Source organism: Mus caroli, unplaced genomic scaffold (assembly GCF_978045245.1).
Source record: "Mus caroli unplaced genomic scaffold, Mus_caroli_1 scaffold_7, whole genome shotgun sequence".
NCBI classification, from domain to species: domain Eukaryota; kingdom Metazoa; phylum Chordata; class Mammalia; order Rodentia; family Muridae; genus Mus; species Mus caroli.
Window position 1 is genome coordinate 141,513,912 of NW_028227262.1, and position 26,501 is coordinate 141,540,412.

The 26,501-nt window shown below is 41.6% G+C and overlaps 1 protein-coding gene and 2 pseudogenes across 1 annotated transcript in view; 2 read left to right on the forward strand and 1 right to left on the reverse strand.

Annotated features, from left to right (window-relative positions):
- The window catches only part of C1galt1 (core 1 synthase, glycoprotein-N-acetylgalactosamine 3-beta-galactosyltransferase 1), a 37,213-nt gene extending 14,620 nt beyond the window's left edge, over window positions 1–22,593 (reverse strand). Inside the window, exon 1 of the mRNA XM_021165113.3 lies at window positions 22,407–22,593. The gene's annotated coding sequence lies outside the window, so the exon portion shown is untranslated. The remainder of the gene's footprint in view (window positions 1–22,406) is intronic.
- LOC147004032 (uncharacterized) lies at window positions 21,712–23,280 on the forward strand (annotated as a pseudogene).
- A 575-nt stretch (window positions 23,281–23,855) lies between these two features.
- Window positions 23,856–26,408, forward strand: LOC110296472 (DNA-directed RNA polymerases I and III subunit RPAC2 pseudogene; annotated as a pseudogene).
- The last annotated feature ends 93 nt before the right edge of the window (window positions 26,409–26,501 follow it).

Genomic DNA, 26,501 nt, shown 5'->3' on the forward strand with positions numbered 1-26,501 from the left:
TATTGTTGTGAAGAAAAAAACTCAACCAATAAAGATTTGTATAAAGGAGGCAACAACCCAAAGCTCACTACTCCAAAATAATCACGATTAACATTCGGTAAGAACGAACATTCGGTAAGATCTATAACTATGAATAGCAGGAGATAAGAGAAAAGATAACTATGGCAAACGTCAAAGATATTATATAATAACAACGACATATAGAGGAAAAGCAAAATGGCTCAGTGAGTAAAGTACTTGCTGCTACCCCAAGTGCGTTGCACTTCCATTCTCCTATAAGGTACTTTATAAAAATGGTCACTTGACATTATATAAAATATAGTAACTGTTACACAGTAGAATAGAATTGGCTATTTCACCCTGTTGAGAACAAAATTGTATTAATTCCAAAAGTTTGGTTTTCAGAGGAAATTATTAAAAGTATCAGAGGCAAAAAAAAAAAAAAAAGTACTTGATGCTAAGACCAGAGACCTGCATAATGGATGGAACCTGATGAACTTCTTGGCATTTTGTAAATGAATGCAGACAGATCAGTAGCATGTGTGCCACTAGCAAACTGAGTTGAGAATTCTGACTCTTAACCACTTTGTTACAGTTTTAAAGAATTGAGATTACACTGGTCATACAATTTCAAAGATTTAACACTGTGAATTCTAATTCTTAGAACTTATAAGAAAGAAGAAAATGAAATTAATCTAAAGAAGTTAAATATTTAGAATGATCTTTCTCTAAATAAATGATCCTTTTTGAAGATAGAGAAACTCTTCCGGCCTGACAAGCACCTGGGTAGCTAGAGCGCAGGGTCGGCTGACACCAGCCAGCTACCCACGACCCCCGCTTCACAGGATTTTGAGACTTCTGGTGAGTGGAACACAGCTTCTGCTCCAGTCCAATCACGCGGGACCTGAGACTGCTTTGGTTGGGGAGGCAGAAATCTGGCCTGAGTTGGGCCACAAGCCTCTTCCGGTCAGACCAGTACCGGGGTAGCTAGGGCGCAGGGTCGGCTGACTCCCGCCAGCTACCCACAACACCCGCCACAGGATTTTGAGACTTCTGGTGAGTGGAACACAGCTTCTGCTCCAGTCCAATCGCGCGGGACCTGAGACTGCTTTGGTTGGGGAGGCAGAAAACCGGCCTGAGTAGGGCCACAAGCCTCATCTGGTCAGACCAACACCTGGGTAGCTAGAGCGCAGGTTCGGCTGACACCCGCCAGCTACCCACGACACCCGCCACAGGATTTTGAGACTTCTGGTGAGTGGAACACAGAGTCTGCTCCAATCTTTAAACAGTGACAACGATAACAACTAACCCAAGAGACTACCAGATGGCGAAAGGTAAACGTAATAATCTTACTAACAGAAACCAAGACCACTCACCATCATCAGAACCCAGCACTCCCACTTCGCCCAGTCCAGGCACCCCAACACACCGGAAAAGCTAGACACGGATCTAAAAGCATATCTCATGATGATGGTAGAGGACATCAAGAAGGACTTTAATAACTCACTTAAAGAATTACAGGAGAACATGGCTAAAGAGTTACAAGTCCTTAAAGAAAAACAGGATAACACAATCAAACAGGTAGAAGTCCTTAAAGAAAAACAGGATAACACAATCAAACAGGTAGAAGTCCTTAAAGAAAAACAGGAAAACACATCCAAACAGGTGATGGAAATGAACAAAACCATACTAGACCTAAAAAGGGAAGTAGACACAATAAAGAAAACCCAAAATGAGGCAACACTGGAGATAGAAACCCTAGGAAAGTAATCTGGAACCATAGATACGAGCATCAGCAACAGAATACAAGAGATGGAAGAGAGAATCTCAGGTGCAGAAGATTCCATAGAGAACATTGGGACAACAATCAAGGAAAATGTAAAACGCAAAAAGATCCTAACTCAAAACATCCAAGAAATACAGGACACAATGAGAAGACCAAACCTACGGATAATAGGAGTGGATGAGAATGAAGATTTTCAACTCAAAGGACCAGCAAACATCTTCAACAAAATTATAGAAGAAAACTTCCCAAATCTAAAGAAAGAGATGCCCATGAACATACAAGAAGCCTACAGAACTCCAAATAGACTGGACCAGAAAAGAAATACCTCCCGACACATAATAATCAGAACAACAAATGCTCTAAATAAAGATAGAATACTAAAAGCAGTAAGTGAAAAAGGCCAAGTAACATATAAAGGCAAGCCTATCAGAATTACACCAGATTTTTCACCAGAGACTATGAAAGCCAGAAGATCCTGGACGGATGTTATACAGAAACTAAGAGAACACAAATTCCAGCCCAGGCTACTATACCCAGCCAAACTCTCAATTAACATAGATGGAGAAACCAAAGTATTCCACGACAAAACCAAATTCACACATTATCTCTCCACGAATCCAGCCCTTCAAAGGATAATAACAGAAAAAAACCAATACAAGGACAGGAACCACACCCTAGAAACAACAAGAAGGTAATCCCTCAACAAACCTAAAAGAAGACAGCCACAAGAACAGAATGCCAACTTTAACAACAAAAATAACAGGAAACAACAATTACTTTTCCTTAATATCTCTTAATATCAATGGACTCAACTCCCCGATAAAAAGACATAGACTAACAAACTGGCTACACAAACAAGACCCAACATTCTGCTGCTTACAGGAAACTCATCTCAGAGAAAAAGATAGACACTACCTCAGAATGAAAGGCTGGAAAACAATTTTCCAAGCAAATGGTATGAAGAAACAAGCTGGAGTAGCCATTCTAATATCTGATAAGATTGACTTCCAACCCAAAGTCATCAAAAAAGACAGGGAGGGGCACTTCATACTCATCAAAGGTAAAATCCTCCAAGAGGAACTATCAATCCTGAATATCTATGCTCCAAATACAAAGGCAGCCACATTCATTAAAGAAACTTTAGTAAATCTCAAAGCACACATTGCACCTCATACAATAATAGTGGGAGACTTCAACACACCACTTTCACCAATGGACAGATCATGGAAACAGAAACTAAACAGGGACACAGAGAAACCAGGAGAAATTATGAATCAAATGGATCTGGCAGATATCTACAGAACATTCTATCCTAAAACAAAAGGATATACCTTCTTCTCAGCACCTCATGGTACCTTCTCCAAAATTGACCACATAATTGGTCACAAAACAGGCCTCAACAGATACAAAAATACTGAAATTGTCCCATGCATCCTATCAGATCACCATGGACTAAGGCTGATCTTCAATAACAAAATAAATAATAGAAAGCCAACATTCACGTGGAAACTGAACAACACTCTTCTCAATGATACCTTGGTCAAGGAAGGAATAAAGAAAGAAATTAAGGACTTTTTAGAATTCAATGGAAATGAAGCCACAACATACCCAAACTTATGGAACGCAATAAAAGCATTTCTAAGAGGAAAACTCATAGCTCTGAGTGCCTCCAAAAAGAAACTAGAGAGAGCACACATTAGCAGCTTGACAACACACCTAAAAAGCACTAAAACAAAACGAAGCAAATTCACCCAAGAGGAGTAGACGGCAGAAAATAATCAAACTCAGGGGCGAAATCAACCAAGTGGAAACAAGAAGAACTATTCAAAGAATCAACCAATCAAGGAGCTGTTTCTTTGAGAAAATCAACAAGATAGATAAATCCTTAGCCAGACTCACTAGAGGGCACAGGGAAAGCATCCTAATTAACAAAATCAGAAATGAAAAAGGAGACATAACAACAGATCATGAAGACATCCAAAACACCATCAGATCCTTCTACCAAAGGTATACTCAACAAAACTGGAGAACCTGGATGAAATGGAGAAGTTCCTAGACAGATACCAGGTACCAAAGTTGAATCAAGATCAGGTTAATGATCTAAACAGCCCTATATCCCCCAAAGAAATAGAAGCAGTCATTAATAGTCTCCCAACCAATAAAAGCCCAGGACCAGATGGGTTTAGTGCAGAGTTCTATCAGACCTTCAAAGAAGATCTAATCCCAGTTCTTCACAAACTATTCCACAAAATAGAAACAGAAGGTACTCTACCCAACTCATTCTATGAAGCCACAATTACTCTGATACCTAAACCACAAAAAGACCCAACAAAGATAGAAAACTTCAGACCAATATCCCTTATGAATATTGATGCAAAAATCCTCAATAAAGTTCTTGCTAACCGAATCCAAGAACACATCAAAACAATCATCCATCCTGACCAAGTAGGTTTCATCCCAGGGATGCAGGGATGGTTCAATACATGGAAATCCATCAACGTAATCCAGTATATAAACAAACTCAAAGACAAAAACCACATGGTCATCTCGTTAGATGTGGAAAAAGCATTTGACAAGATCCAACACCCATTCATAATAAAAGTCTTGGAAAGATTAGGAATTCAAGGCCCATACCTAAACATGATAAAAGCAATCTACAGCAAACCAGTAGCCAACATCAAAGTAAATGGTGAGAAGCTTGAAGCAATCCCTCTAAAATCAGGGACTAGACAAGGCTGTCCACTTTCTCCATACCTATTCAACACTGTACTTGAAGTCCTAGCCAGAGCAATTCGACAACAAAAGGAGATCAAAGGGATACAAATTGGAAAAGATGAAGTCAAAATATCACTTTTTGCAGATGATATGATAGTATATATAAGTGACCCTAAAAATTCCACCAGAGAACTCCTAAACCTGATAAACAGCTTCGGTGAAGTAGCAGGATATAACATTAACTCAAACAAATCAATGGCCTTTCTCTACACAAAGAATAAACAGGCTGAGAAAGAAATTAGGGAAACAACACCCTTCTCAATAGTCACAAAGAATATAAAATATCTTGGTGTGACTCTAACTAAGGAAGTGAAAGATCTGTATAATAAAAACTTCAAGTCTCTGAAGAAAGAAATTATAGAAGATCTCAGGAGATGGAAAGATCTCCCATGCTCATGGATTGGCAGGATCAACATTGTAAAAATGGCTATCTTGCCAAAAGCAATCTACAGATTCAATGCAATCCCCATCAAAATTCTAACTCAATTCTTCAACGAATTAGAAAGTGCAATCTGCAAATTCATCTGGAATAACAAAAAACCCAGGATAGCAAAAACTCTTCTCAAGGATAAAAGAACCTCTGGTGGAATCACCATGCCCGACCTAAAGCTTTACTACAGAGCAATTGTGATAAAAACTGCATGGTACTGGTATAGGGACAGACAAATAGACCAATGGAATAGAATTGAAGACCCAGAAATGAACCCACACACCTACGGTCACTTGATCTTCGACAAGGGAGCTAAAAACATCCAGTGGAAGAAAGACAGCATTTTCAACAAATGGTGCTGGCACAACTGGTTGTTAACATGTAGAAGAATGCGAATCGATCCATTCCTATCTCCTTGTACTAAGGTCAAGTCTAAGTGGATCAAGGAACTTCACATAAAACCAGAGACACTGAAACTTATAGAGGAGAAAGTGGGGAAAAGCCTTGAAGCTATGGGCACAGGGGAAAAATTCTTTTTTTTTTTTAATTTTTAATATTTTTATTACATATTTTCCTCAGTTACATTTCCAATGCTATCCCAAAAGTCTCCCATAGCGCCCCCCACTTCCCTACCCACCCATTCCCATTCTTTTGGCCCTGGCATTCCCCTATATTGGGGCATATAAAGTTTGGAAGTCCAATGGGCCTCTCTTTCCAATGATGGCCGACTAGGCCATCTTTCGATACATATGCAGCTAGAGACAAGAGCTCTGGGGTACTGGTTAGTTCATCATGTTGTTCCAACTATAGGGTTGCAGATCCCTTTAGCTCCTTGGGTACTTTCTCTAGCTTCTCCATTGGGAGCCCTGTGATACATCCAATAGCTGACTGTGAACATACACTCCTGTGTTTGCTAGGCCCCGGCATCGTCTCACAAGAGACAGCTATATTTGGGTCCTTTCAGCAAAATCTTGCTAGTGTATGCAATGGTGTCAGAGTTTAGAAGCTGATTATGGGATGGATCCCTGGATGCGGCAGTCTCTAAATGGTCCATCCTTTCATCACAGCTACGAACTTTGTCTCTGTAACTCCTTCCCTGGGTGTTTTGTAGAACAGCAATGGCTTGTGCTGTAATATCGAGAATTGACAAGTGGGACCTCATGAAACTGCAAAGCTTCTGCAAGGCAAAAGACACCATCAATAAGACAAAAAAAACCACCAACAGATTGGGAAAGGATCTTTACCTATCCTAAATCAGATAAGGGACTAATATCCAATATATATAAAGAACTCAAGAAGGTGGACTCCAGAAAGTCAAAAAACCCCATTAAAAAATGGGGCTCAGAACTGAACAAAGAATTCTCACCTGAGGAATACCGAATGGCAGAGAAGCACCTGAAAAAATGTTCAACCTCCTTAATCATCAGGGGAATGCAAATCAAAACAACCCTGAGATTCCACCTCACACCTGTCAGAATGGCTAAGATCAAAAATTCAGGTGACAGCAGATGCTGGCGAGGATGTGGAGAAAGTGGAACACTCCTCCATTGTTGGTGGGATTGCAAGCTTGTACTACCACTCTGGAAATCAGTCTGGCGGTTCCTCAGAAAATTGGACATAGTACTACCGGAGGATCCAGCAATACCTCTCCTGGGCATATATCCAGAAGATGTCCCAACCGGTAAGAAGGACACATGCTCCACTATGTTCATAGCAGCCCTATTTATAATAGCCAGAAGCTGGAAAGAACCCAGATGTCCCTCAACAGAGGAATGGATACAGAAATTATGGTACACTTACACAATGGAGTACTACTCAGCTATTAAAAAGAATGAATTTATGAAATTCCTAGCCAAATGGATGGACCTGGAGGGCATCATCTTGAGTGAGGTAACACAATCACAAAGGAACTCACACAATATGTATTCACTGATAAGTGGATATTAGCCCAAAACTTAGGATACCCAAGATATAAGATACAATTTGCTAAACGCATGAAACTCAAGAAGAATGAAGACCAAAGTGTGGACGCTGTGCCCCTTCTTAGAATTGGGAACAAAACACCAAGGGAAGGAGTTACAGAGACAAAGTTTGGAGCTGTGATGAAAGGATGGACCATCTAGAGACTGCCGTATCCAGGGATCCATCCCATAATCAGCTTCTAAACGCTGACACCATTGCATACACTAGCAAGATTTTGCTGAAAGGACCCAGATATAACTGTCTCTTGTGAGACGATGCCGGGGCCTAGCAAACACAGGAGTGGATCCTCACAGTCAGCTATTGGATGTATCACAGGGCTCCCAATGGAGAAGCTAGAGAAAGTACCCAAGGAGCTAAAGGGATCTGCAACCCTATAGTTGGAACAACATGATGAACTAACCAGTACCCCAGAGCTCTTGTCTCTAGCTGCATATGTATCGAAAGATGGCCTAGTCGGCCATCACTGGAAAGAGAGGCCCATTGGACTTGCAAACTTTATATGCCCCAATATAGGGGAATGCCAGTGCCAAAAGAATGGGAATGGGTGGGTAGGGAAGTGGGGGGCGCTATGGGGGACTTTTGGGATAGCATTGAAAATGTAATTGAGGAAAATATGTAAAAAAAAAATATTAAAAAAAAAGAAGATAGAGAAAATTATCAAAATCGTTGTTTTGTTTTCTGTACTTGAATTATAGGCAGCATGTTTTTGCTGGGAGAAATATGGAAATCCCTATGTGTACTATGCTCACACTTGACTTTCTTACTTTTATTTGGTGTTTGTTTTGAACTGTAATTGTTCCCTTGTCACATCTTGGATCTATATGAAAGTGGACTCCAAGTTCATCACCAGTCCTTTTATCAGAGCTTTTCTCACTGCTGTCACATGCCACCATCCAGAACTCAGGAACTAGTTGTGCCAGTGCCAACTGTTAGTACACTGGAATTCCTGCAGGCTCAAGAATGCCTGCTATTGGTTTCATAGAGAAAGTACAACTTGATACAGTATACTTTTTCCTCCAAATTTTGTAGATATTATAATTATACTACAGTCTTCTCATATGGGTACTACACAAGTATCCACCCCTTGTAGAAGTTTATTATTTTTGCTTTCTGTAGACACAGGTGTATCTTGTATTATTATTGCCTTTTCAGACATTTTGTATTCCTGATAAATTGAAGACTGTGACGGTCTGTACTGAACAAGTCTATTTTTTCAAAAGCACCTGCTCACTTTCTATCACTGTCACAATTCAGTAATGTGCCCAATTCTGGGGCACTAGAATTGCAGGAGCAATGCTAGGAACTTAGCTGAAGGTCTTATGCATGCCAGGCAAAGAGTTTCACTTATTTTGAGGCTGTTTTACTAAGTAGTTCAGGCTGGTCTGGAACTCCCTGTATATCCTGAACATGTAACCCAGTTGTCTTGCATTCCAAACAGATAGGATTACAGGCCTGACTCATTGTTATTACATATTACGGTGATCTGTAATCAGTGACCTTTGCTTTAAGTATTAGTAGTGTCTTGAGACACCATGAAACACTCCTGTATGAGGTCGTGAACCCAATAAAGGTTCTTCATGTTCTGACTGATTCACTAACTTCTTGTTCTCCATTTCCGCCCTTCTCTAGGATCCAACAATATGGAAACTAGGATCCTAAGTGTTCAAATGAAACAAACTCTTGCACACACTTACCAGTTTAAATTAAAACTTAGAAATAAATATACTTAGTAAAAAAGGGATGTTAAACCAGGATTCTTATACAACTAGCTAAGTAGTAAAACCAAAGGAGAAGTTCTCGAAGCAAATTGATATTCCTACCACTGTGTATACATGACTGACAAGAGAATTTAAGTCTTATTGCTGGTATGAAGTGGTGGACTGGTTAGAAGATTCACTGTGGTAGTCACTAAGCCAAAGTCTAACTCAGAGCAAGACTCTAACTTAATTCTAAAAAGGCCAGAAGTAAGGTACACAAGAAAAATATAAAGGTAGCAGAGGTTGGTTCACTGGGCCTAGAGACAGAGTGTAAAATGAAGCAGGAAACAAACGCTGGTGTAGAAACTGTAGGCGTTTACCCAGATGATCTAGCTATGGACAATGCTGCAAGTGGCTAAGTGACAGCATTTTCAGTGTATAAGAAACAGCCTTATACTAGAAAAAGATATCACCTAAGACTTTCATAGATGGAGAGGAGATGACAATCCTAGCTTCAAAGCGTCACAGAATAGGCCTGATTATCTTGTTATCAGGTGAATGCAGCTCATGACCCTCAACTGAAGCTGATGGCATTTAACATTCTCAAAAGTCTTTCCCCCAGATTATAATTATACCAAATGTACTCTCCCTGTGCTGTGTAACTGAAATAACAAAACCTGGTTGGCAGTACTTCCTTAATCATGGCTTACTGAAACCTGCTTCTTAGGGGAAAAAAAAAAAAAAAAAAAAGCCTTCTTTTAAAGCTATTACCATTCATTGCCACTGTGCCTAGCTCCCCAGGACTTGCTGGAGATGTACAGCAAGCTTGATGCTGTTGGCACACCTAGCACAGCATCCACTCTGAAGCCTGTGGATCAGTGAGGAACCCAAATCTTAATTTAAGAAATACAGCTTTTACAATGTATCGGCTTTAGACAGTGCTCTTCCTGATGAGTCTTGCCAAGGAAACTGAAGCCACTTGGAAAGTTCCAAGGATTCAACGTTCTCCATGTAAACATGCAGACGTGTGATTTTTTCGAAGGCATCTTATAAACGTTGATGTGAACACTCTGGTAATTCCAAGGAATTCAGAGCCAGTGGAGGTAGCATCTGAAAGTAGAGTAGGAATCGAAAGAGAACTAGAAGTGTAGACTGTAGCTGCTTAAATTTCATGTTAGAACTGGAAATGCAGTTTGAGTATGTGACTAAGTGACTGCAATTTCATCATAAAACTTTAATGACTGAGGAGGAGTGTTTCTTACAGAAGGGCAAAGAGTTTCTAGTGATGGAAACCAATCCAGATGAAGACACAGTGAACACTACTCACATAACAACATAGGATTCGGAATATTCATTAATACAGCTGATAATGTATGGGGTTAGGGAGCCATGGGACTGGGGAGGTGGGGGTGGAGTAGGCTCAGAGCAAGATTGGAGTTAAGGTGTGTCCAATTCCCAGAAATCTATCCTAAGATCGGCAAAACTAGGATGGTTCCCCACCCTGCTTTGGGCCTGCATGTCCCAGGACACATACCCCACCTTTGACCCCACCTTTGCCCACAAGAGGTCATGTAGCTTGGTAACCCAGTAACCTGGTAGCCTGGTTAAACTTCCTCTCCCTCTTCATCTGAGTGAAGATGCCAAGAAGTACTTTTTCTTGAGAGTTCCTTTCTGTTTGCTTGTTTGAACAAGGTCTTGCATGGGGCAGGCTGGCCTCACGGTGGCTTCCTCAGTAGCTGAGGGTCACTCCCCATGCTCCCATCTCCACTCCCAAGTCCTGAGGGTACATGCAGCACCCCTACCCCGAGGGTTTTTGTTTCTCACCCATCCCCCTTTCTTTCTTTCTTTTTAATTTTCTTTAAATTATCTAATCTCTTTCTTACAAGACAGTGCTTCTATGTCAGCTTAAATCTTCTGGCAAACAACTGACGTGATTCCCCCACCTCCGTGGGATTTTGTCTTTCAAACCTGTTTGAAATGTCTCTGACCTATGATCACATTTCAGTCTGTGTCAGCCTAGTTGATATTGAAGCAACCCAAATAAACTCTTTCTTAGCCATTCTGCACTCTAATTTATCTTGAGAGTCAACCAAAAATATTCTCTGGGAAAAAACTTTTTTTTTTGATTTTTAATATTTTTATTACATATTTTCCTCAATTACATTTCCAATGCTATCCCAAAAGTCCCCCATAGCGCCCCCCACTTCCCTACCCACCCATTCCCATTCTTTTGGCCCTGGCATTCCCCTATATTGGGGCATATAAAGTTTGCAAGTCCAATGGGCCTCTCTTTCCATTGATGGCCGACTAGGCCATCTTTCGATACATATGCAGCTAGAGACAAGAGCTCCGGGGTTCTGGTTAGTACATCATGTTGTTCCAACAATAGGGTTGCAGATCCCTTTAGCTCCTTGGGTACTTTCTCTAGCTTCTCCATTGGGAGCCCTGTGATACATCCAATAGTTGACTGTGAACATCCACTCCTGTGTTTGCTAGGCCCCGGCATCGTCTCACAAGAGACAGCTATATTTGGGTCCTTTCAGCAAAATCTTGCTAGTGTATGCAATGGTGTCAGCGTTTAGAAGCTGATTATGGGATGGATCCCTGGATACGGCAGTCTCTAAATGGTCCATCCTTTCATCACAGCTACGAACTTTGTCTCTGTAACTCCTTCCCTGGGTGTTTTGGGAAAAAACTTTTAAGGAAGGAAGCTAAGGGTCGCACGGAGGGCCATTTATTTAATTCATTTCCGCAAGGCAGCACTTGATCACTCCTCAGAATCAGCCTTAGGAAGAGAATGTGATAGTAACTCCTACAGCACTTACAGTGGCAATTCAGCTGCAGACACAGTGAGGGCAGCTACATCCCACACTAAACAGGAGAAACTGGATGTTAGGACTGAGCACCGGGAGCTGAAGATCAGGGCAAAGCAAGAACTCAGAAGGCCTCTGAACAAAGCTACCACCAATCATCTGCTACCATGATTCTGGGGTAGTGAAAAGTTAAAAACTATTGTGGACATGTACTGTGGAATTCCCACAGGGAATGACACATTAGATCATCTTACAATTGAGGCTCATTGGTGATTAGGCCCAAAATATGTCCAGAGATTACAATTAATTTTTAGCACCACTGTAAGTTATGAAGACAGCTAAAAATTAAATGACATTTTAAGGAAAACTCTACGTAACTAATGAACCTAAGACTCACAAGTCCACAGTTCACCTTAGGAACAGGACAGTAAGCAGCATCCCTCCAGGATCACAGCATCAGCTCCTGCCTCAAGGTGCCTGCCCTGACTGCCTTCAACCATGAACTGTGATATAAAAGAGTAAATGAAATAGACTCTTTCCTTCCCAAACTACTTTTGTTCATTTTTTATCACAGCAATAGAAACCCCAAGACAGGTGTTCAACCTATGATGGAGTTATAGTCCAATAAACCCACTGTAAGTTGAAACTATTTGAGTAAGGAGAAAATTTATTTAGTACTCTGATAAACACATCGTAAATATGAAAACCACATTGAACTATTTAAAATCCAGATGCAGGGATGGCTCAGTGGGTAAAGTGCTTGTTGCACAAGCCAGACCGTGGAAGAACTCCCAAAGGAAGGGAGAACTGACTCCCAAAAATTGTCCTCTGGACTGCCACACATGTACTGCAATTACTACAGACCCATATTCACACACCACATACCATAACAATTTTCTTAAATTTCTGTATTATCATTAAACAAAATCCTGGTGCTCGTTGACTCTCCATGAGGTTATGTTCTGATAAGCTCATCATAAAGACAAAAAGTTAGAGACCACTTGTTCTACCATAGAAGCATAATCACTCATGAATTTTCTCCTGTCAAGTAAAGTCTTCCAGAAGCACACACCAGTGCAACTGTACAAGAAAATAACAGGTATATGTATTTAAGAAGGTGTCAAACCCATCATGGTAATTGATAATTTGACCAACTGTGAAAAGTTGGAAACACTTAAAAGAAATCATTTAAAAGTGGCTATTTGTGAAGTGAATCATATCTTTATATCCAGGAAGTAAGTAGTTATATAGAAACTAATTGTAATAGAAACCAAAAAAGCTATAGGTAACAAAGAATAACTATCACTTTGTAAATGTACAAACTCTACATAAAGGGAAATATAATCCCACGAAAGGATCAAAAATAAAAATTCAGTAAGTGGAAAAGCACAACAGTTTGCCATATGAGCAGTCAACACCAGCCTCTGGAAAAAGGCTATCCTAGTGTTAGGAATACGTTTTTCCACTCAGACATGACACAGGTAGAATCTGGTGTTAACTCTTTAGAACTCTGAAAACCTATCAAAGGCTCCAAATGTCCTGTGCAAGACTTGGAAAGTAAGGTAAATATAGGTGATTTCAGTTAATTTCACCACTTAGAAGTAACTCCCCCCTTTCCGTCTACTAGGTCTGCTTGGTAGGCAGCTGTTTGCAGAGCATGTATTTATAAAATAGTTATTTAAAGGTTCTGGGAACAAAGGTGGGCAGTAAGAAACCTGTCTTCTGAATGCCAGAAATGACTGACTGCTGTGTCTGATCACAGACTAGACTCGGAGATGGGCAATCACTGGTGATAGACCCTCACCTACCCAGATAAGCCCCTCCCTCTCTGGCGGAAAGGACTTCTAGTTGGTTTTGAAAGGCTGATACCGTCTCCACCCCTTTTTATGTTTTTCTCTTCCACCTCTGTTTGGAAATTATTGACATTAAGAACTACAACACTGCATGCACAAGGACAATTACATAGCCGGTGTGTATGACCAGATAAAGTGCAACCTCAGAAACACCTGGGCTAGACTTATCCTTGACACAAACAGATGATAGCAACCAAAACGACAATAACAACCAACCAACCAACCAACAAACCTCCAACTACCCCACCCCCAAACCCAACAACAACAAACAAAAACAAAACACCAAACACCAGGGAATGGGACAATCTCATTTCATGATCACATGATCACATTATTAAATGGAAACATCTGTGTTTTGGTTTTTGTTTAAAAAAAAAAAAACCACACGGCACATAAATGAGAAAATGATTTATTCAAAGCAACAAGAAAAACTTAACTATCTTTTAAGGTGGACCAGGCAGTCATTTATTAAATAAAGACTTTGAAGAAACAGAAAACCTAAAAAAGAAACAAACAGAAAATCTAAAGCATAACAGCATTACTAACTAAATTTAAAATTCTACTAGAAAGAATAAACCCAAATTTGAGCAGGCAGGAGAAAGAAACGCCAAGCCTGAAGACAGAACAAATGTCTGAGGGCAGAGCTGAGTCTGAGGAGTGGAACAGAGAGATGGATGTGAGGGCGTACTAGGTCTGGGTCACAGTGAAGGAGCCCAGCAAAGACACTGGAGTGTCGAGGCAGGAGGGGAGGAATAGCCAAAAAGCCACCAGCACTCCCCAGATTCAATTCAAGATCGCAGTCTTCGCACTCAAGAGGCAGATGAGACCCCAGGGAGGTTGTACTCAAGGCTCTACCAAACTATGTCTCATCAAACGGTAGGCCCAAGAGACAATTCTGAAACCACGAAAATGTGATTCATGGCATACAAGTGACTGTCAGAAAGATTATCATATTTCTCATCAGAAACTTTGGAGGACAGAAGGTAGTAGGCTGGTATATTCAAAGTGCTAAAAAGAAAAAAGTGTCAACCATGAATCCTACATCGACAATTTTTTTCCTTTAAAAGTAAAAAGGAACTTAAGATATTTTGTATAAACACCCCCAAAGCAGTTCATTACTACAGACTCGCTCTGCAAGAAATGCAGAATATTAGAAAAGTACAGTGGGCAATCAAAGTAAATAAAAATTAAATACACGGGTAAACAGAACACCTTATACTAGTATAACTGTGGTTTTAGCTCTATACTTGGTTCCATAAATTTAAGAGACAGGCATTAGTATAGTTTTGACACACAATGTCTAAAGATGTAATTGTGTGTTATCAACCAGTGAACTTGACGAGTTCTAGAAGAAAGGCATTTTGTATGCTATTGAGTTTAACCAGTATGAACTCAAGCTAGAGTGCTGTAGCTTAATGATAGCAAGTGTCACTCTCCTGATAACCAGAGAAGCCAGCTAAACAACATACCCAAAGGGAAACCAGACAGTTACCCAGGAAACGGGGGCTGGAAAACTCCTGGTAACTACTGTAAATGGAAATAGATTAAACTCTAATCAAGAGGCACAAATAGGCAGAATGAATAAACAAGATCAACTATGTTGTAACTGTGAGACTAACTTTAGACTCAAAGACAAATAGTTTGAAAGTAAAAGTATAGAAAAGAGACACTGTATGCTGACAGTAACCAAGAGAAGAGTGATATAAAACAATTATGTCTCTAATAACTGATCACTAAAACATAAAGCAAAAAGTATAAATATGTTCCATGTTCAAAAACTGTAAAACTTCACACTGTTAAGATACTATTGAACTACAGTTCTTAACAAGCTAATATACAGATTCAATAAAATTTCTAGTAAAATCATATTTTACTAGATGTTTTATACATCCAGTTTTATACATCCAGTACATTCCATATCAATGTTTTATACATTGATATGGAATCTTGAGAGATCTTAAGTAATCAAAATAGTATTAAGTTTAGCAGCCCAAACACCCAAAAAAACCATAAAGCTTTTTTCATTGAAATACTTTATCAACAGTTAAAAAAACCAAACAAGTGACAGAAATGAACAAAACACAAAGCATATCTATAACTTGGATTAGTGGAGCAAATGTTATGTGAAGAAGTCCTAAAAAAAATCAATTAAAACAAAATCAATCCAACCCAAAATGGACATAGGATTTGAATAGATAGATACACAACAGTCAATAAGCAAGTAAAACCATATGTCTATCACTAGTTAAATGCCAGTTCATAACTCATAATGATCGCTACCAACAATCAAAGGTAACAGGTGTTGGCAAGACCATAAAGAAATTGGAATCTGTGTACATGCCAGTAGAAGTATAAAACAGTACTGCTGCTGTGGACAGCAGTTCAGTACAGCAGGCCCTCAGAATTTAACACTAATACTCACTGGGTGTGGTGGGGCTCAACTGTAATCCCAGCACTTGGGAGAAGCAGGCATATATCTGCCTGCTCAAGGTCAGTCTGGTCCACACACTGAGTTTCAGGTCAGCAGTTATACAGTGAGACGAGATCTTCAAAAGGGGGCCAGCGGGTAACTGTCACATGACCCACTAATTCCACTTTGAGGTACATACCCTAAGGACTTGAAAAACAGAGTCCCAAAGAGGTTATTTCCCCCACACTGGTATTCACAGCAGTATTAAAATGGAGTAAGGGTGAGGGATACATCTTTTGACAGGTAAATGAATTAGTAAATATATAAAGGATTTATTGACAATCTAATAAAAAATGAAGAGAATTCCAATTTGCTCCAAACAGATAAAAGTAGGACATTTTGTTAAGTGAAACAAACCAATAGGAGGAAGACAATGTATGGTTTCCCTTACGTTAAGTAAAACTCAGTAACACAAGATTCTGGCTGACAGGGGTTATGGGGAGGTAGAATGGGACTTGTTTAAATGGTAGTGAGTTTCAGCTTCACAGGATGCAGGGCTCTAGAGTCGGACAATGATGATGGGATGATCATCATAAGAGAAATGCAACCACCACTGAACTGACTGTACAGTTAAAACTGGGTAGGATGAGCATATGAGGGGTGTTTTATCACACACACACACACACCAGGTGACAGTTTTCTACACATCAATCTGTGTGTATAATGTGATCCCACCCCAAACACAGAGTTTTAAAAGTTAAATAATCATGTAAAAAGTATTCTAAAAGCTTGGAAAATTAATGAGTACACAATTTTTTATTTATTTATTTATTTATTTATTTATTTGGATCACTTCACTATGTACCCCTCCCTGACTGTCCTGGGGCCTGTAATGTAGACCAACCTGGCCTGGAAAAATGAGTAAGTACCAAGTTTTTATTGGATCACGTCACTATGTATACCTGGCTGTCCTGGCCCTGAACTGTCTCATGAGTGCTGCAATTAAAGGTCTATGCCACCAGGCCTGACCAGGGAATGGGTAATTCTTGAATGGTGAGTGGCTGGCGGTTAAAACACAATGCATATGAAAATGTTTACATCGACGCACAGTGGTGCACACACATAATCTCAGCACTTGGGAGCTGAACACAAAGGGGTAGGACTTGAAGGCCTGCCTAGGGTCAGCCTGGGCTACCTTATCTCAAATACACATACTTTCTCTTTTTCATAACCAAACCCAAAAACAAAACAAACAAATCAGAGGTGAGCTGAAATGACTTAACAATTTAACGTTGAGACTGACAGGCCATCGTGTGTTTTAAATCACAGTGTGTTTAAAAGCATGTCTATTACTAACAGATCAGCTGAGCAACTCTCCAGACTGCTAGAAACTCCATCATTTCCAATGCCATCAGTGAGCCTGGTCTTCCACTTCTTGCATGGATGACTGATCATTATGCATCCAAAGCAACCTCAGTTTCCAATGGAGTGTCAGATAAGGGTATACAGGCATAACATTCCACAACTATCTCATCTCCGTGGTCTCCAAACACCAGGCCATATGTTTAACCTTTTGACACCCAGACTCTGTAGTTTTAAAATGATTAAATAGTGCAACAGTAGATTTTTGCCTCAACACCAGCCTTCTCCAAAACCTTACAGTCCTGATGTCTTCTTCAGTGAAATCTGCTATTTCCCCAGCTGTACAGTCTTCTTCACTGCAGCAGCAAAGAAAACACCCTACTCTTGTCAACCACCAGACAGGCAATGAGGCAGTGTGTCATCAGACCGAAATGGTTTGTGGGAAAAAAATGTATGGGAATGTGTAATACATAATGCACACAGCACTTGACATCAAGGAAGGGGTGGCTTATTCAAGGCAGTGTATGAAAATAATCCTTTGGAAACCACAAAAGCAACCAGCTGGGTCCTTTGCTAATAATTAACAATTACAAGTTCTAAGATTTCAATATTTTAAAAACAGGCTAGGAGAAAACATCTTTTTGCATATTTTTATGGTGAACTGAGATCTTCCTAAAACTCAGAAGCTGGGTCTACTGAAAAACAGTTTCTTCAGTGGGCGAGTCCCGGAGGCACAGCAGCTGCAAAGCAACGTTTCTTTATAACATGCTTTAAAACGTATATGGCATAAAGACACAAACGATTAACAACGTACAAAAACAAACACAAAAGACTCAGAGGAATACACACACTGGATGTAGTCAAGGCTATTCAATTTCACCAACAATTAAGGAAAGGCAAATCAAATGAAGAGAGTCTGTTTCTAAGCTGGCATACTGGCAGAATTTCTGGTTTGTTAACATGCAGTATTTATTAAATGACACCATACAATCTTCCTTACAACATACTTTTACTGTCTTTTCAAAGAATATTTGGCAATTATCTCAGAAGCTTAACTGAATATACTCTGAACAATCATTTCATGATCAGAAATTTAACTGATGCGTACATTCATTGACGCCTTCTAAGTTGTTCATGAGAGCCATATGTTCCAATGTTAGTTCACAGAGCTGCAGCTGGTAAGAACCATAACCCACACGTGTTGGTGAAGAAAATATTTGCACCTGTGGCTAACATTTTTAATTGCTAATAGATTATTTTGTATAAGTAGAGCATGAAAACAAAACAAAACAAAGAGAATGAAAGGGAACAAACCCTCAAAGGACAGACAGACAGACACACACACACATTTCTGTATATGTAAAATAACAAAGGTTTCTACTTTTCCTACAAAAATTAAAGCTATTTATTTATCTAGAGAGTAAAAATAAAAACATGCATCCCCTCCCCATTCCTTCTCTGGACTTCTCAACTCTCTTAAGATTCAAAGTCACATGGACTCAAATACCAGCAACTCAAACCCGACAGGCCCCCAGCAAGTCTTAAATACCTTCCATCCTTAAATACAGGTAATTATCCAGGTTACCAGCAGTATGCGCCTCTTCCACTAAGATTCATCTCATTATTCAAACTAGTCATGGGGGGGGGGCAGTGTGTATGTGGGGGTTGTTTCGGATCAAACCCAGGCCTTGTACACTAAGCAGATGCACTCCCAGAAACGCCCCTCAGACCTTCGTAATGTTCCACCTGGTCTCAGCCACCCAAGCCCAAGTTCCAACTTCTAATCCACCCTCTTCCTGTCTAGTCTGTGCTGCTTCACTGTCAGCAGTAAACTCCTGAGACACACAACCTGTTTCCCTCCATGTGTGCCACTCTTCTTCACCTCATTTCTACTGTACCCTAGCATGATCCCTAGCATGAAAAAGTGGCCATGCCACTCCACGAATCCTCACACAACTCTACAGCCTACGTGTGAAATGAAGTGTCCTTAATTAACAAATTATACAAAGCCCCTTCTGGATAACTGTGTCTATGTTCCAATCTCACCTTTCACTAAGCCAATCAATACTCCTGACATCCTAGTTTAGTCAGCTCCATAGTTCTCCTGTGTCATCTGACTAAAATGCCCTCCTCCCTCCATGCCTCAGGTTCTCACCTCAGCAAGTGCTTTTAGGTCACATTTTCTTAATCTTGGTACAAGTGGCAGTGTGAGCTACCTTGTGGCACTGTTGTGGGAGCTGCCCTATTAACTCCACAGACATTCAGAAGCTTCGAAGCCTGTGTTTACTAGACGACAGTAGCGTTTCCTCTAGTCATGGCAACCACAGTCCTATCTGGATGAGGACCAAAGTCCTCTTGGAGGAGTGAGTCAGATTTAGGCAAGAACCACTGCACCGGAAGGGGCCCGGGCTCAGCGAGGCCCTGAGTGCAATCCCTCAGAACCCACGTGAAAACAAACCAATAGCAAGGTGCAGTGGGCTGACAGGGCCGCAAGGGCCATCCTCCCAGGGGCCTGTCGACCAGCTAACTTCCGGGTTTAGTGAGAGACCAGCTCAAAACATGGAGAGCGACTGAGGAAGACACCTGATGTTGACCCACAATGGCAAAGGCACACCCCTGTTCTAACCTGTTGTGACATAGTTTCTCATATCTATCACCTCAGAAAGAATCTATAAGGCGAGTTACAACATTGATTCTCTTTAAGGCAGACAAGGAGGTGACTAAGAGGAAAGCAGCCTTTGTGCACGTTATTGTGTACTGTGTGCAGTTAGCTTGTCTTCACTGCCTCCAGCCTGGTGTGAGCTGTCTCACAACCACAGCAACAGCCTTCCAGCCAACACTTCTCTTCCTCCCACCCTTCTTTCTTCTGGCTATTTCTGCTAGTATGCCAGAGTCATCCTATCAACTGGAATCAGATCTTGTCACCCATTTTCTCAAACGCCTCTACAACCTGCCTAGCCTCATTTTTAAAAGCCCAAACCTTAAAATGACCTGTATTCAACACTGCCTATACTGCTTTCCCCCACTGGGTTTTAACTTTAGACTCTGATGTGTTCCTTTCACACACCAGGGTCTTGCTGGTCTCTGCTGCAAACACCCTGCTCAGGCATCCCTGGCTCGGCTCCTTCCACACTATTTCTGCTTTGTCCTTCACAGGGGTCTTCCCTGGACATCCTACTCTGACTTCCAGCTGGCACTAGCAGCCTCATTTTTTTTTTCACTTCACTTGTTTCCCACCTTAAAGCAAAGCATCCCATCCCCAGTCAAGAGAACTTTGAAAATGTGCATTTCTCACAAGTTCCCTGGTTGCAGAGCTACGCAGAGACGATGCCTTGTGATCACAGGGGCAGAGGCTGGGGTGGTGTAAAAGCAAGCAAAGGACACCTTTAGACACAGAAGCTTGCAGTAACAGTAGATTCTAGAACCTCTGGAGCACAGCGTTGCCAGCGTCTCAAATGGGCCCTTGTTGGTAGCCTCAGAAAACTAACACAGCAAACAGGAATGCAAGTGACCACACGGCGTTCTATCTATTTCAATTCATCCATAGTCACGATGTGCTTCAGCAGACAGCTTTCATTGTAAACATAATCAGGTTTCCAAATCCAGAACCTCTTCAGTGCTGCCTCCCCAGGCCCTACTACACTTCCTACTGCAGGTGCAAGATAATTTGTCTCAAGTTTCTGCTCGGTGTCTCCACCTTCAAATGGGACTCCCTGGTTCATAAAGAACAGCTTCCTGTTTCACACCTAACAGAAAAAAAACAGTTGCAGCTGAGTGACTTTCACCGCCCCACCCCCAACACCAGGTGGGGAGTGACATTTCAATTATATGCAAAAAATTAAGTACACTTTGTCATTTGTTTCTTATTGGATGAAAGATAAAAGGCCAACTTCACATTTTATGCAGCAAGTCTTGTTTTCTTTAAGTGAATAAAAGCAAAGCATAATGACAAACGCGTATATGAATCTCACCACTTGGCATGTTAATTTAAATTTTTAATTTTTAAAAAGACCTTAGTCCCACCAGATTTGGTAATTAAAAACATGTATCTTTCTTTTATTTTAAGCTAGTTGTTAAAATCTCAAAGTCCTCTTAAAATATCTGTACTGAAAAGCCAACTTTTGATTGTAATAGGTAAACAGGAGCATTAAGGTAACAATTTCAATTCACATTTGATTCATAAATTGCAACAAAATTCCAGCCACTACTTTTACCAAAGATTTGACTTTATATTATCATGGGTTATAGTTAAGCTGCATAACACAATTTTCATTTCAGCAAAATCAACACACAAGCAATATACAGCACATACTTTTGAATACAATTAGCCAAACATTAACTCATTATATGTACTTTTAAACTGCTTGATATTAAAGTTATCCACAACTGTAGGCTGATTTTTTTTTTTTAAGAGCACAATGTAGGGAGAGGGAGTTTAAGTGGGAAATGACCACAAAGCATTTGTAAACTGCTGAGTCCTGAGTAAAAAGATAGAGGAAAACATAAATTTCAAGAAAATCTGAAACACTGAAGTTAGTTCTCCACTAATGCTGACTTTTCAGTGAGTCATACTTGCCTTCCTAAGTCAGTTTTACTGAACATATGGTGAAAAGAGTTAACTGTTTGGTAACTTCAAACTTTATAGTCATTTAAACTGGACAAAAATATATACTACGGCTGGCAGAAATGCTATACAATGCTTTGAGCACACAATATCATGTGCACAAGGCTCATCTGACATTTATCTACTGGAAAATTGTACCGTTTAAATTTCCACTTCCAAATCCAAACTTCCACCAGAATCAAACAACTTGTAGTGTGCACAGCATTTTTTTCTTGGCACCAGGCTGAGCTATCTGTGGTCTATCCTCAACTTCCTGCAAATTACCAAATTTCTGTCCCTTCCGCGTTGCCTCATTACTCAGTCTGAAGCACTGAAGTTCTAACTTTGTAACTTTTTAATTCAGAATTCGTCTTTAGACAGTATGTACTAAAAGGCAATACCGTGAATACAAAGATCTAGATTGGAAAAAAAAAATTTTTTTCCAGAAAGTAAGGGATCTTAGAATATCCTAAGTCCCACGCCACTAGTAAGAAGTGTGGACAGAGCTCAAAAGCATTAATCCCCAATCCTCACTCTTAAATTAGTTAATTTAGAAGAGTATCTATCTAAAGTCAAAGCAGTTTGTTTAACTAGCCAACGTCTAGGAAAGCCATCACACTTTGTTACCAAAGGAAAGAGAAAAAAGAACATTTTTTTTTTTTTAAATCCTGCGCGTAGCAAGCCCCCAACACACCTGGCTGGTTCACTCAGTCAACGAAGGGCAGGGAAAGTTCCAACCATAACCGACCCGCTCCAGACAAAGCTGACGGTCCAACGGCGGCAGGCACTCGGGACTGTTGCGGCCGGAAGGTGCCCGCACCTGAGTGCAGACAGCTGGCGGGCGCCGGGCGCGCGGAGGCCCGGGGCGGGGCGGGGCGCCGGGCAGGACCGCTAGGCGCTGGCCCGCCCCGGGCGCCTCGGGCCGGACACGGGGGGCCGCGGAGAGCGCGAGGGCGGCCGCTCGCCCGCCGCCCGAGACACCTGTTTGGCCGCGCCGGCGCGGACCGGGACGCGGACCCGGGCGGCGTTCCCGAACCCTCAGTCGCCCTGCCGCCCGCAGCCGAGCCCCGGGACCCGTAGCCCTCGGGCGCCTCCGCCCGCCGTCCCTGACATCAGCCCCGGCTCCCTCTCGCCCCTCCCGGAGGCGGGGAGGAGGACGACCCTCCACCCGCGACCTTCGCTGCCCTGGCCCGCCGCAGCACGGGCAGGGGCCGCTAGCCTGGGCCGCCCGCGGCCGCCCAGATCATCTCCCGGCGGCGGCGGCGGCGGCGGCGGCCGAGGCGGGCCCGGCGCGCGCTCCCGCCGCTCGCTCCGCCCCTCCCGGCCGCGCGGCCTGGACCACGGCCCGCCTTCTGCGCAGCCGCCACCCAGGGGTCTCGGAGATGCTGACGTCCCGGCTGCAGCAGCAGCAGCCCCGGGGAAGGGCGGGGCCTGGGCAGAGTAGGCGGGGACACAGCGACCTGCGGATGCGGGGATTGGCCGCCGGGCGTTTGTCCCGCCCTCCTGCGGAGTGGGCTGGGAAGTCCGGGCTTCCCCGAGCTCAGGGTTTTTTAGCCCCCTTCTGGTGAGGTTGGGTGTTCTAATTCTCTCAGGAAAGCAGAAAGCGAAATTAGCAGGGACTACAAGTAAAAAACTGCCTTTTAAACTGTTGTCTGTGGAACAAACCTCAACGTCACGCTGACCTCTAACCCAATCTTAGTCCCCCCCTCCTTTTTTTTTTTTCTTACCTCTTTTCCTTTCACAGCATTCCTCTATCCTTAATAACAAGAGATTTGGCATAATGAAGAGTGCTCTGTAACCAGATGTGTGCCTCAGAAGAACAGAAAACTCATATAGTGACAACGGACAGAAAGCCTCTTGGAGGAATGTGTGTATGGCACTTTACTTCTGTTCTGCAATGGCAAATACTTAAGAGCTTTACAAAGTCAGCCGGACGTGGTGGCGCACGCCTTTAATCCCAGCACTCGGGAGTTGGAGGCCAGCCTGCTCTACAAAGTGACTTCCAGGACAGCCAGGGCTATACAGAGAAACCCTGTCTCAGAAAAACAACAACAACAACAACAACAACAACAAGAGTTTTACAAATTCGTGTGCCCTGCTTTGGCAAAGGTCCTGTGTACCAAGAAACTATCTTTGTGGCGGCATGGAAGTGGGTTGCCACCTGGTGAGGCAGCAGGGAGTTGAAGTAAGATCTAGAAACCTTAACCATCATCTGCAAGGCCAGGCCCCGGGATGGAAACACTGTGCCCTGCTTGATAAATGTTCAAACTAGGCAGTTCTGAGCACACCACAGCATAGCTATTTAAAGTGAGGGTTTTGGAATACGACACTTAAGCTTTATCTGAATCCACTTTCTGCCTCTACTATTATAGATGCTAAGTTGTAAAGAACAGGTATATTTTGGTTATGATTGTAGACAAGGAGTGTCTGGTGTAGACAAGGAGTGTGTGGTGATTTTTGTTTAATAAGTCGTGAACCAGCCAGATATCATGGCAGGAAACAGAAAGCATATTGGAGACCTAGCCGAACTCGATTTTATATCAGTCACTGAATAGCCCATTCATTCATTAATCCATTAGTCACAAGAATGAATTGAGCCGTTCATCGTTCATTCGGTAAGTAATGGGGGAGTCCTAACACAATCAACACTTTTACTTAGCCTCGCCCTCTAACACATGATAATAGAGATCAGAGTCTTGGGGAAGAAAAGCAACATTCCAACCATAGTAGGCTGGGATCTAGGTGATGAACCATTCATTGTGTGTAGTTTTAGGAAGCTACTGAACGGCACCAATAAATCTCCCCCGCCTCCCCCCAAAAAATTTCTTCCAAAGGAAGTTTAAAACTTGAAACAAAGCTAGTGATTTGAATTCAAAGGTCTCCTTTTCAGATGAGAAAATCGAGGAAGGAATGAGACAGGCCAGAAAAGAAATGCAAGTGAGTGCCCTTTCTCTGGTCCATGGCCCTCCAACTTCTTTCCCAGACATCCTTAGCTCCATCCTTCTCTTTTTCTCAGCTCCTGCTCAGCCTTAACTCCACCACACACAGACAAAAAAAAAATTTTTTTTGCCATGCATAAATGTAAAAGAAAACTGCCTGGAAGTCCAAGAGTTCTAAATATAAAACCAACCTCAGAATTCTATGAGTCCTGAATTCTATTAAGAGTTATAATGACTAAAGAATAACATCATTTTAGCAAAGATAAGAAAAACCCCCAAGGATAAGTTCTAAGTTTAGGCATAGCCATATTTAGCAAAATCACAGGCAAAAAGGAATGGAAATAGAAACAATATTGGTCAAATGACCACTCCCTTCCTTAGGTTTTTGGTGTTTTTTTTAAAAAGAGTCACCGTTTTATGAAAACAATACATGCATATGCAAACAGATTCAAAGCATGTAAGCCAAACAAAAATGCATATAAGTTGTACAGATATAGGATGAAATAATGCCATAATCAAAAAGTTCTGTCTTGTTTTCTTTTAAACATTTCTCTAAAGCTAAAATAAAAATATCTCACAAGAGTGCATACTAGTTCACAAATTACATATTTGACACATATTCTTTTCTCATGAAAGGATATACCCCAAGTCCTTACTGATATAAACAATTCCTTGATGAACTTACCTTTGATAACCATGTAGTTATCTCCTTGAAGGTAGAAATAACACTCATGTCAGCTAATTTTTCAGTACTATCAACTAGAAAAGATGATTGCTTTTGAAAATATACTTCATATTTGGGGCTCAAAGCTGACTAGGCTGTGCTATTAAAAACATAGATGAATCCCAGCTAGTATTGTTGTCTGTCTGGTATTTAATGTCTCAAAAAAGTATTTCAATTCATGTCAAAGCTTCTTGGAATAAGAAGACAGAAGCTATTAGTTCTCTGATTAATACCCTTTGTACCTTTCTAGCACAGCCCTGATTATTTGCAGGGTGCCGATGTATCCAGCTAAATTTGTTTACTTCCTCAGACTCTTGTAACTGATGGCCTTCCATGTGTTCCTCAGTGAGCATAAGAAATGTTCTATGGAAGAAATGTCCTTTAAGCAGTCTGACCTACATGTATCCCTTTTCTCAAACAGAGATGCTGTGATAGTAACTTTGAGGATTAGATTAGCTTGATTGAATTAAGGAATACTTAAGATTCTTTCTTCCGGCCTTATCCCCTCCCCCTCTCCCCCTTTCATGACTTGAGGAAGAATCTCCTTTTCATCCGGTGCTACCTGAGGGTTTCCTGTAGCTGCTCCTTGCTGTGGAAGAGGATCTGGAGCTGTAGAGAAAAGTATCAGGATTGAAGACCTCTGTGGCTTATGGCGAGAGGAAGACAGCCCTGGAAATGGTCCGGGCAGCTGGAACAGATAGACAGTGTGTGACATTTGTGCTGCACAAGGAGCACCATACCCTAGGAAACTGTCTGCAGTACCTAATCATGAAGAACCCGGAAGTGGAATTTTGCAGTTACACCGTGACCTGTTCTTCGGAGAGCAAAATGAATTTGCGAATTCAGACATGGGTGCACTTCCAGCTGTTGAGCCATTTCAGAAAGGCCTGATGAGCTCTTGAATGTCTGCCAGCATGGGCTTGTCAAGTTTGAGGCTGGCAGAAAGGACTATAAAGATCAAAAGGCAAGTTTTAAAAAAGTGAACCCACATTCTAGTCTCACGTGTAGGGTACAAGCAGGTCCACCCTCATGATGGTGCAGAACTCACAACTAGAATTTGCGATTGCAGCATTTTCTGTCATCTAGAAAAATGTGGTTCTAGCCGATGGCCCATTGCAGCTGTTGG